Consider the following 12,390-nt stretch of genomic DNA (forward strand, 5'->3'; position numbering starts at 1 on the left):
TGGCTATAACACTTTGTAGTCATGAGAGCCATGATCGTCGTGGCCGCTTCCGGAACCAATTTTCGATGCTGCGCTACTCTGATCATTATGCTCAGGTTCATAAACCTTATCAAGTTCTATTGTCCTCCCACTCAAATACTTCGCTAGAAAATAATTTCTTGGAAATAAGCAAGTAACATTAACAAACACTTTTGTCTTTTACTTCATAGTGGGAAGAATTCCCGATTCTGGGATAACAACAAAGATATTTATCTGATTTTGGTTGTAAACTTATTTACATATGCTATGCATACCAAAATTTAAGAAATGACTATTAGGGTTCATACCCATGCCATAACTCGTATGGTGTCATTTCAACGGATCATGATGATGCTCTATTTAGTGTAAAAAGCGATAGTCTCTAAAGCATAATCCACAAAAGTATAATGGCTTCATTTTATCTCATCATTAATCCAACAAGGTTTGGATACGTCTTTCGGATACTTCATCATCACTATGATACTCCAAGAAATGTGAGTTGTAGAACAACTTCATAACTCTCTTAGATGTTCGCTAAAACTCGTAATTCAAATATTTCCACCATGATCCAATCATAGATATTTGACTTTTCTATTATGATGATTTCCACTTCATGCTGAAATTTATTTGAATCTATTCAAATGTTTCAAACTTCTTCCTTATCGAATATATCCACATATATATACTCAATTCATTGTTTGAAGTTTTAATGAAGTAGAAGAATCTCCCGCACATAAGTATGCCCAATGAACCATATACATCATCATGTATGTTTCCACTAAGTTAGTTGCCCGTTCAAATCTTGGCCTATGAACGGTACTTAAGTCATTCTTTTTAGAAGAGATTTGCAAGCGCCAAATGATTCAAAAATCAAATGACTCCAATAATCCATTTGCATGGAGTTTCTTCATGCGTTCCTTTCCAACATGACCTAAATGGCGGTTCCACAAATAAGTGGAATTCAAATCATTTGCATTATGGTATTTTAGCGACAGTATTATGTGTGTGTGTTTCACCATTAAGATTTATAATAACTTATCCATCGTATATGGAGTAATGTCATAATTTGAACAACTCATTATTTTCATTTGACCAGAGCAAAATAACAATTATTAAGTTCTTTATTATAAATTCTAAGGGTTAGGTAGAATGCCAACGACAAACATGATAACACTTTATTATGTTCCAGACGTGCATTATTACCATATTCCTTATTAGTCACTTAGGCCATCGTATTCTCGCATTGCGTTGTATTGTATGACATCTCATACCAACCAACCTGGTACAAATACCCAAGAATTTCATTATGTGACCAAACAAGGAATATATCCATAACATGTATATCATTTATATACACCTGAGCTAGACTTTCTAGTCTTTTCTTTCTTTCTGCCAATAATCTTTTGTAGTTTCTCTTTTAGCTTTCCTCATTATTCAGAAAAACACTTCAACATCCATAACTTCTAGGTTTGTTGGTCAAATACCAATAACCTTGAGGTTCTTACTTTGAAGTTGATCATCATATGACAAGCGTTCCGGATTTCACTATTAGTAACCTTTTAATATGATGAACAATTTCACTCATAATCTTATCCATCATATCATGACGACTTTCCGAGACCATGTCTGTACATGCTAGGCTCGTAAAGTTTTAACCTCAGTATTCGCATGTGCAAATCTGGCTTGCACCCGTTGTATGCACATGTAGAATCTATAACACCCGATCATCACGTGATGCTTCGAAACGACGAGTCTTAGCAACGGTGCATACTAAGGACGATCACTTCATGGATATGTGAATATTGTTAGTGCCCCAATAGTTGGAGGATTGGGACGCCTTGCGTCTTCAACCTTCATACATTCCCATAAAACTTATGAGTTTATGTAGTCTCACCAAATTATATTCTATCTGAAGGAGATATGCCCTAGAGGCAATAATAAAGTGGTTATTATTTATATCTTTATGTTTATGATAAATGTTTATATATCATCCTATAATTGTATTAACTGAAACATTAGAACATGTGTGATATGTAGACAAACAAAGAGTCCCTAGTATGCCTCTTAACTAGCTTGTTGATTAATAGATGATTAGTTTCATAATCATAAACATTGGATGTTATTAATAACAAGGTTATGTCATTGTATGAATGATGTAATGGACACACCCAATTAAGCGTAGCATAAGATCTCGTCATTAAGTTATTTGCTATAAGCTTTCGATACATAGTTACCTAGTCCTTATGACCATGAGATCATATAAATCACTTATACCGGAAAGGTACTTTGATTACACCAAACGTCACTGCGTAAATGGGTGGTTATAAAGGTGGGATTAAGTATCCGGAAAGTATGAGTTGAGGCATATGGATCAACAGTGGGATTTGTCCATCCCGATGACGGATAGATATACTCTGGGCCCTCTCGGTGGAATGTCGTCTAATGTCTTGCAAGCATATGAATAAGTTCATAAGAGACCACATACCACGGTACGAGTAAAGAGTAATTGTCAGGAGACGAGGTTGAACAAGGTATAGAGTGATACCGTAGATCAAACCTCGGACAAGTAAAATATCGCGTGACAAAGGGAATTGGTATCGTATGTGAATGGTTCATTCGATCACTAAAGTCATCGTTGAATATGTGGGAGCCATTATGGATCTCCAGATCCCGCTATTGGTTATTGGTCGGAGTGAGTACTCAACCATGTCCGCATAGTTCACGAACCGTAGGGTGACACACTTAAAGTTGGATGTTGAAATGGTAGAACTTGAATATGGAATGGAGTTCGAATATTTGTTCGGAGTCCCGGATGAGATCCCGGACATCACGAGGAGTTCCGGAATGGTCCGGAGAATAAGATTCATATATAGGATGTCATTTTATGTGAATTAAAATGATGCGGAAGGTTCTATGGAAGGTTCTAGAAGGTTCTAGAAAAGTCCGGAAGAAACCACCAAGGAAGGTGGAGTCCCGGAGGGACTCCACCTCCATGGCCGGCCAACCCTAGTGGGGGAGGAGTCCCAAGTGGACTCCCCCAAGCGGGGCCGGCCACCCCCTCCATGGAAGGTGGAACTCCCACCTCTAGTGGGAGTCCTAGCTTGGGTAGGTTTCCCTATCTTATGGAAGGTTTTGGGTTCGGATCTTATTCGGAGACTCGTAGTCCAACCCTTGGGGCTTCCACCTATATAATGAGGGACAAGGGGAGGGGGCCGGCCACCTCAAGACCACCACCTGGCCGCACCCCCCAAGTGGCCGGCCACCCCCTAGTGGGGGAGGAGTCCCAAGTGGACTCCCCCTTAGGGGGCCGGCCACCCCCCCATATGGAAGGGGGGAATCCCACCCCAAGTGGGATTCCCACCCTAGGTAGGTTTCCTTTTCATATGGAAGGTTTTGGTTTCGGGTCTTATTCGAAGACTTGGAGTCCAACACTTGGGGTTCCACCTATATAATGAGGGGCCAAGGGAGGGGGCCGGCCACCCCAAGACCACAAGTTGGCCGCCCCATTGAAGTGGCCGGCCACCCCCTCCCAAACCCTAGCCGCCCCCCTCTCCTCCATAGCTCCCGCGTGCTTTAGCGAAGCTCCGCCAGAGTTCTCCACCACCACCGACACCACGCCGTCGTGCTGTCGGATTCAAGAGGAGCTACTACTTCCGCTGCCCGCTGGAACGGGAGGTGGACGTCATCTTCATCAACAACCGAACGTGTGACCGAGTACGGAGGTGCTGCCCGTTCGTGGCGCCGGTGATCAAGATTTTCTACGCGCTTTTGCAAGCGGCAAGTGAACGTCTACCGCAGCAACAAGAGCCTCATCTTGTAGGCTTTGGAATCTCTTCAAGGGTGAGACTCGATAATCCCCTCGTTGCTACCGTCTTCTAGATTGCATCTTGGCTTGGATTGCGTGTTCGCGGTAGGAAATTTTTTGTTTTCTATGCAACGTTATCCTACAGTGGTATCAGAGCCGTGTCTATGCATAGATGGTTGCACGAGTAGAACACAATGGTTTTGTGGGTGTTGATGCTCTTGTTATCTTTAGTTTGAGTACTTTGCATCTTTGTGGCATAGTGGGATGAAGCGGCTCGGACTAACTTTACATGACCGCGTTCATGAGACTTGTTCCTCGTTCGACATGCAACTTGTATTGCATAAGAGGCTTTGCGGGTGTCTGTCTCTCCTACTATAGTGAAGATTCAATTTACTCTTCTATTGAAAACATTAGTATCAACGTTGTGGTTCATGTTCGTAGGTAGATTAGATCTCTCTCGAAAACCCTAAACCACGTAAAATATGCAAACCAAATTAGAGACGTCTAACTTGTTTTTGCAGGGTTTGGTGATGTGATATGGCCATAATGTGATGATGAATATGTATGAGATGATCATTATTGTATTGTGGCAACCGGCAGGAGCCTTATGGTTGTCTTTAAAATTTCATGTTGAGTAGTATTTCAAAGTAGTTGTAATAGTTGCTACATGGAGAACAATCATGAAGACGGCGCCATTGACCTTGACGCTACGCCGACGATGATGGAGATCATGCCCGAAGATGATGGAGATCATGTCCGTGCTTTGGAGATGAAGATCAAAGGCGCAAAGACAAAAGGGCCATATCATATCACATATGAACGGCATGTGATGTTAATCCTTTTATGCATCTTATTTTGCTTAGATCGCGACGGTAGCATTATAAGATGATCCCTCACTAAAATCTCAAGATAATAAAGTGTTCATCCTTAGTAGCACCGTTACCAAGTCTTGTCGGTTCGAAGCATCTCGTGATGATCGGGTGTGATAGAATCAACAAGTACATACAACGGGTGCAAGACAGTTTTGCACATGCGGATACTAAGGTGGCCTTGACGAGCCTAGCATGTACAGACATGGTCTCGGAACACGTGATACCGAAAGGTAGAGCATGAATCATATGGTTGATATGATGAACACTTTGAGTGTTCGCCATTGAAATCACACCTTGTCTCGTGATGATCGGACTTAGGTGCGGTGGATTTGGTTCGTGTGATCACTAAGACAATGCGAGGGATATTGTTTTGAGTGGGAGTTCACCTAGATTTTTAATTATGTTGAATTAAAATTTGAACTCAATTTGTCATAAACTTAGTCTAAACTTTTGCAAATATATGTTGTAGAGATGGCGTCCCCAATCAATTTTAACCAGTTCCTAGAGAAAGAAAAACTTAAGAGCAACGGTAGCAACTTCACCGACTGGTTCCGTCATGTGAGGATCTTCCTCTCTGGCGGAAATCTGCAATATGTGCTTGATGCACCGCTAGGTGACCCTCCTGCAGAAACTAAAACCGATGAAGTAAAAGCTGTTTACGAGACTCGGAAAATTTGGTACTCTCAAGTTCAGTGTGCCATCCTGTGCAGTCTGGAATCCGATCTTCAAAAACATTTTGAGCACCACGATCCTCATGAGTTGATGAAAGAGCTGAAAGCTATTTTTGAGACTCATGCGGCCGTGGAATGCTATGAAGCATCGAAACAATTCTTCAGCTGCATGATGGAAGAAGGCAGCTCCGTTAGTGAGCACATGCTCGCCATGACCGGGCATGCGAAGAAACTCGGTGACTTGGGAATAGTGATTCCTAACAGACTGGGGATTAATCGTGTCCTTCAATCACTGCCACCAAGTTACAAGAACTTTGTGATGAACTACAATATGTAGAACATGAACAAGGAGTTACCTGAACTCTTTGGCATGCTAAAAGCTACTGAGATTGAGATCAAGAAAGAGCACCAAGTGTTGATGGTCAACAAGACCACCAGTTTTAAGAAACAGGGCAAGTCTAAGGGGAAATTCAAGAAGGGTGGCAAGAAAGCTGCCACGCCTCCTGTGAAACCTAAGAACGGCTCTAAGCACGATCTTGAGTGCTATTACTTGCAAGGAGAAGGGACACCGGAAGCGTAATTGCTCCAAGTATACGGCTGATCTGAAGAGCGGCCTTGTCAAGAAGAAGAAAGAAGGTATATCTGATATACATGTTATAGATGTTTATCTCACTGGTTCTCGTTCTAGTACCTGGGTATTTGATACTGGTTCGGTTGCTCATATTTGTAACTTGAAACAGGAACTAAAGAATAAACGACAACTACTGAAAGATGAAGTGACGATGCGCGTTGGAAACGGATCCAAGGTCAATGTGATCGCTGTCGGCACACTTCATCTACATCTACCTTCGGGATTAGTTTTAAGCCTAAATAATTGTTATTATGTACCTGCGTTGAGCATGAACATTATATCTGGATCTTGTTTAATGCAAGACGGTTATTCATTCAACTCTGAGAATAATGGTTGTTCTATTTTTATGAATAATATCTTTTATGGTCGAGCACCACAAAAGAATGGCTTATTTCTGTTAGATCTCGATAGTAGTGATACGCATATACATAACGTTGATGCTAAGCGAATTAAATCGAATGATAGTTCTACTTATATGTGGCACTGTCGTCTTGGTCATATTGGAGTGAAACGCATGAAGAAACTCCATACTGATGGATTACTTGAATCACTTGACTTTGAGTCACTTGATAGATGCGAAGCATGTCAAATGGGTAAAATGACTAAGACTCCATTTTCTGGTATGATGGAGCGAGCTACTGACTTATTGGAAATCATACATACCGATGTGTGCGGACCAATGAGCGTAGCATCGCGCGGTGGTTATCGTTATGTTCTAACCTTCACAGATGATCTGAGTAGATATGGGTATATCTATTTCATGAAACATAAATCCGAAACTTTCGAGAAGTTTAAGGAATTTCAAAGTGAAGTAGAAAACCAACGTAACAAGAAGATTAAATTTATACGATCTGATCGTGGAGGTGAATATCTGAGTTATGAGTTTGGCATGCATTTAAAAAAATGCGGAATACTTTCACAATTGACACCGCCGGGAACACCACAACGAAACGGTGTGTCCGAACGTCGTAATCGAACTCTCTTAGACATGGTTCATTCTATGATGTCTCTTACTGATTTGCCGTTATCATTTTGGAGTTATGCATTAGAGACAGCCGCATTCACTTTAAATAGAGCACCATCAAAATCCGTAGAAACGACACCGTATGAATTATGGTTTAATAAGAAACCTAAGCTGTCGTTCCTGAAAGTTTGGGGTTGCGAAGCCTATGTAAAGAAGTTACAACCAGACAAGCTAGAACCCAAAGCGAAGAAATGCGTCTTCATAGGATACCCTAAGGAAACTATAGGGTACACTTTCTATCACAGATCCGAAGGCAAAATCTTTGTTGCTAAGAACGGAACCTTTCTTGAGAAAGAATTTCTCACTAAAGAAGTGACTGGAATAAAAGTAGAACTCGATGAGATTGATGAATCTATACTCGTTGATCAGAGTAGCGCGATACGGAAGTTGTACTGTACCGCCTACACCGGCAACGAGAGGAAGCTAATGATAATGATCATGAAACTTCGAACGAGGAAACTACTGAACCTCGCAGATCGACAAGGGAACGTGCCACTCCTGATTGGTATGATCCTTGTCTAAATGTCATGATTGTGGATAACAATGATGAGGACCCTGCGACGTATGAATAAGCGATGATGAGCCCAGATTCCAACAAATGGCAAGAAGCCATGAAATCCGAAATGGGATCCATGTATGATAACAAAGTATGGACTTTGGTAGACTTACCTGATAGCCGAAAGGCTGTCGAGAATAAATGGATCTTCAAGAGAAAAACAGATGCTGATGGTAATATTACTGTCTATAAAGCTCGACTTGTCGCAAAGGGTTTCCGACAAATTCAAGGAGTTGACTACGATGAGACTTTCTCACCTGTAGCGAAGCTAAAATCTGTGAGGATTTTGTTAGCAATAGCTGCATTTTTCGATTATGAGATTTGGCAGATGGATGTCAAAACGGCGTTCCTTAATGGAGACATTGAGGAAGAGTTGTATATGGTACAACCCAAAGGTTTTGTCGATCCTAAAAATGCTGACAAAGTATGCAAACTTCAGCGTTCAATCTATGGACTGAAGCAAGCATCAAGAAGTTGGAACCGACGCTTTGATAACGTGATCAAAGACTTCGGGTTTATACAGTGTCATGGAGAGGCCTGTATTTACAAGAAAGTGAGTGGGAGCTCTGTAGCATTCCTAATATTATATGTAGATGACATATTATTGATCGGGAATGATATAGAACTATTAAGCAGTGTTAAAGGTTATTTGAATAATAGTTTTTCAATGAAAGACCTTGGTGAAGCATCGTATATATTAGGCATCAAGATTTATAGAGATAGATCAAGACGCCTAATAGGGCTATCACAGAGTACATATCTGGACAAGATTCTAAAGAAGTTTAGAATGGACGAAAGTAAGAAAGGGTTCTTACCTATGTTACCAGGCAAGGTCTTGAGTAACACTCAAGGACCGGCTACGACAGAAGAAAGAGAAAGGATGAGTAATATCCCCTATGCCTCGGCAGTAGGATCTATCATGTATCCCATGCTATGTACTAGACCGGATATAGCACATGTTGTTAGTTTGACTAGCAGATATCAAAGTGATCCAGGAATGGAACACTGGACAGCGGGTCAAGAATATCCTGAAGTACTTGAAAAGAACTAAGGATATGTTTCTTTGTTATGGAGGTGACCAAGAGCTCGTTGTAAGTGGTTACACCGATGCAAGTTGGAACACTGATCCTGATGACTCTAAGTCACGATGCAGGGTACGTGTTTATATTGAATGGTGCTGCAGTAAGCTGGGCAAGCTCGAAGCAGTGCACGGTGGCGAAGTCTTCAATAGAATCAGAGTACATAGCGGCTTCAGAGGCTTCATCAGAAGCGGTATGGATGAAGAAGTTCATTGTAGAGCTTGGTGTGGTTCCTAGTGCATTGGACCCATTAATCATTAACTGTGATAACATGGGTGCCATCGCCAATGCACAAGAGCCAAGGTCACACAAGAGGCTGAAGCATATCAAGCTGCGTTACCACTCTATTCGCGAGTACATCGAAGATGGAGAAGTAAAGATTTGCAAAGTACACACTAATCTGAATGTAGCAGATCCGTTGACTAAAGCTCTCCCTAGGGCAAAGCATGACCAACACCAGAATGCCATGGGTGTTAGGTATATTACAATGTAATCTAGATTATTGACTCTAGTGCAAGTGGGAGACTGAAGGAGATATGCCCTAGAGGCAATAATAAAGTGGTTATTATTTATATCTTTATGTTTATGATAAATGTTTATATATCATGCTATAATTGTATTAACCGAAACATTAGTACATGTGTGATATGTTGACAAACAAAGAGTCCCTAGTATGCCTCTTAACTAGCTTGTTGATTAATAGATGATTAGTTTCATAATCATAAACATTGGATGTTATTAATAACAAGGTTATGTCATTGTATGAATGATGTAATGGACACACCCAATTAAGCGTAGCATAAGATCTCGTCATTAAGTTATTTGCTATAAGCTTTCGATACATAGTTACCTAGTCCTTATGACCATGAGATCATATAAATCACTTATACCGGAAAGGTACTTTGATTACACCAAACGCCACTGCGTAAATGGGTGGTTATAAAGGTGGGATTAAGTATCCGGAAAGTATGAGTTGAGGCATATGGATCAACAGTGGGATTTGTCCATCCCGATGACGGATAGATATACTCTGGTCCCTCTCGGTGGAATGTCGTCTAATGTCTTGCAAGCATATGAATAAGTTCATAAGAGACCACATACCACGGTACGAGTAAAGAGTAATTGTCAGGAGACGAGGTTGAACAAGGTATAGAGTGATACCGTAGATCAAACCTCGGATAAGTAAAATATCGCGTGACAAAGGGAATTGGTATCGTATGTGAATGGTTCATTCGATCACTAAAGTCATCGTTGAATATGTGGGAGCCATTATGGATCTCCAGATCCCGCTATTGGTTATTGGTCGAAGTGAGTACTCAACCATGTCCGCATAGTTCACGAACCGTAGGGTGACACACTTAAAGTTGGATGTTGAAATGGTAGAACTTGAATATGGAATGGAGTTCGAATATTTGTTCGGAGTCCCGGATGAGATCCCGGACATCACGAGGAGTTCCGGAATGGTCCGAAGAATAAGATTCATATATAGGATGTCATTTTATGTGAATTAAAATGATGCGGAAGGTTCTATGGAAGGTTCTAGAAGGTTCTAGAAAAGTCCGGAAGAAACCACCAAGGAAGGTGGAGTCCCGGAGGGACTCCACCTCCATGGCCGGCCAACCCTAGTGGGGGAGGAGTGACATAGGCATCCCAAATGGGCCTGCCGAAGATGGTACCCGGGGTTTACTGGAGGCCCAATACCCGAAGAATAAGAAGATTCGGGAGCCCAAGATTTACTAAGGAAAGATAGAGTTGTAATAGGAAGTGTTGTTTGTAATCTGGCGGGACGAGTTAGAAACCGTCCCGGACTCTGTAAACTTGTATAGCACGAATCCCTCGGCTCCACCTCATATATAAGGGGGAGTCAAGGGACAAAGGATCAATCGAATCATTGTCTGCAAACCCTAGTTTTCATAGTCGTCGAGTACTTTTCGGCTGAAACCTTCGAGATCTACTTGCCCTCTACTTCTAACTAAACCCTAGCCTACAATCCATAGGCATTGACAAGTCAATACCTTGTCAATTGGCGCCGTCTGTGGGAATTAGAGGCGTAAGGAGCTGATCTCGATGGCACGCTCAAGATCTTCGACATCGTCAACCGCAAGCAACACAATGGATCGAGGTAAACAGATCGCTACTGGTCTTGTCGATTTTGTTCCTCACCCACCCTCCCGTTTGGATGCATATGCGTATCTGGCGGAGCCCATGGAGATGACGTTCGGAAGGTTCCACTTTCGCGTCGAGAAGGAAGGATCGTATCGTGTCGAGATTCCGATTTCGTCGGAATCGTCAGTGGCCGATTCCGATTTTTCAAGCTATACATCGTCAAACGAATCAGGAGAAGAAGAAACCTCGGCGACACGCTACGTCAGCATCAGAGCAAGAGAGAAACTCGCCAAGATCTTCAACGACATGTCGTTTGAGTCATCTGCGGATTCATATATAAGCGATGGTTCAAACAATGTCGACAGTTACGACTTCATCGACAAATCTTTGACAGTGGGCAAGGTCTTCATCAATCTCAACGACGATGTCACCAAACCCAACATAGATCTGAGTACAAAGTATCATCAGATTTACGCCATTGAAAATCAAGAAGAGACATCTGAGGCTTTCGACAGTTTGGGAAATCCATACGTCGATCCCTCCAATCTGCGACAAGGCTTGGGCAACAAATACGTCGGGCCGTAGCCGCGAGATAGAGTTCAACTTTCACAAGCAGCGTGGGACGAGCTGCGAGAGCTATGAACGGCACGTAACCAATGGCTACCACAGCCACACCAGAAGAATTGCAAGCATATCAATATAGGCTCGCACGAGCTGCCAGGGAATTGGAAAAACAGACAGCTGAGTTGAACAGGAGAAAAGAGGCAGCTTCTGCATCCAGCAGGAGAAGGGCAGATCTAAGTCGACAATCTAGAACTACGGGTGATAGCCATCGGGAGGCGCGGAACAGAGCAAGGTCAAGACTGCAACACATACCCGAAGCGGAAAGAGAGCACTTGGTTCAAAACCTCGACATGTCCTTTATGTCGATAGATACAAGAGGAAACATCATCCCTAAGACACCAGAGGCTGGGTATATGGCGACACATGCTTTTATCCTTGCATCTAAACCACCTCCGGGTGACCCAAGGGAAACACTGTACAATATGGCGGTAGCAGGAGTTGGAGCTATGGGGACAGCGCTTATATCAACGCCTCCCGAAGGAGTGGCAAGGCAAAATAGTCCGCGACCCGCAGCAGCAGCAGCGGCAGCACCCGAAGGGCCAAGTGGAGCAAGAGACACAAAAGCACAAGCAAGAGTCGACGAGCGCGGCAAAGCAGAAGGGATCATCGGCAATCCCCGTAACTTAACGACGAAGATATGTGCGGCTTACCATGCTTCACGAGGAGAGTCCGAAAACGCGAGTCCCCTCGGGATTCAAGTTACCCGATAATTTCAAGAAATTCGACGGCCTTCAAGATCCAGAGGATTGGCTAGTCGACTATCTGGAGACGGTGAAGCTGACAGGAGGAACTAGGGCAACAGCCATGCAAAGCATCCAGGTGCACCTGAGTGGTGCCGCACGATCATGGATAAAGAAACTCGCTCCAGGATCCATCGACAGCTGGGAAAGTTTCGAGGACGTGTTCGTTAAGAACTTCAGATCCACGTGCAAAACCCGCATCGTTAGAGGAGTTGAGAGCGTGTCGACAAAAGCCGATGAGCCAATGAGAAAGTACATCCAGAG

The sequence above is a fragment of the Lolium perenne genome, chromosome 5 (assembly GCF_019359855.2).
Source record: "Lolium perenne isolate Kyuss_39 chromosome 5, Kyuss_2.0, whole genome shotgun sequence".
Taxonomy (NCBI): domain Eukaryota; kingdom Viridiplantae; phylum Streptophyta; class Magnoliopsida; order Poales; family Poaceae; genus Lolium; species Lolium perenne.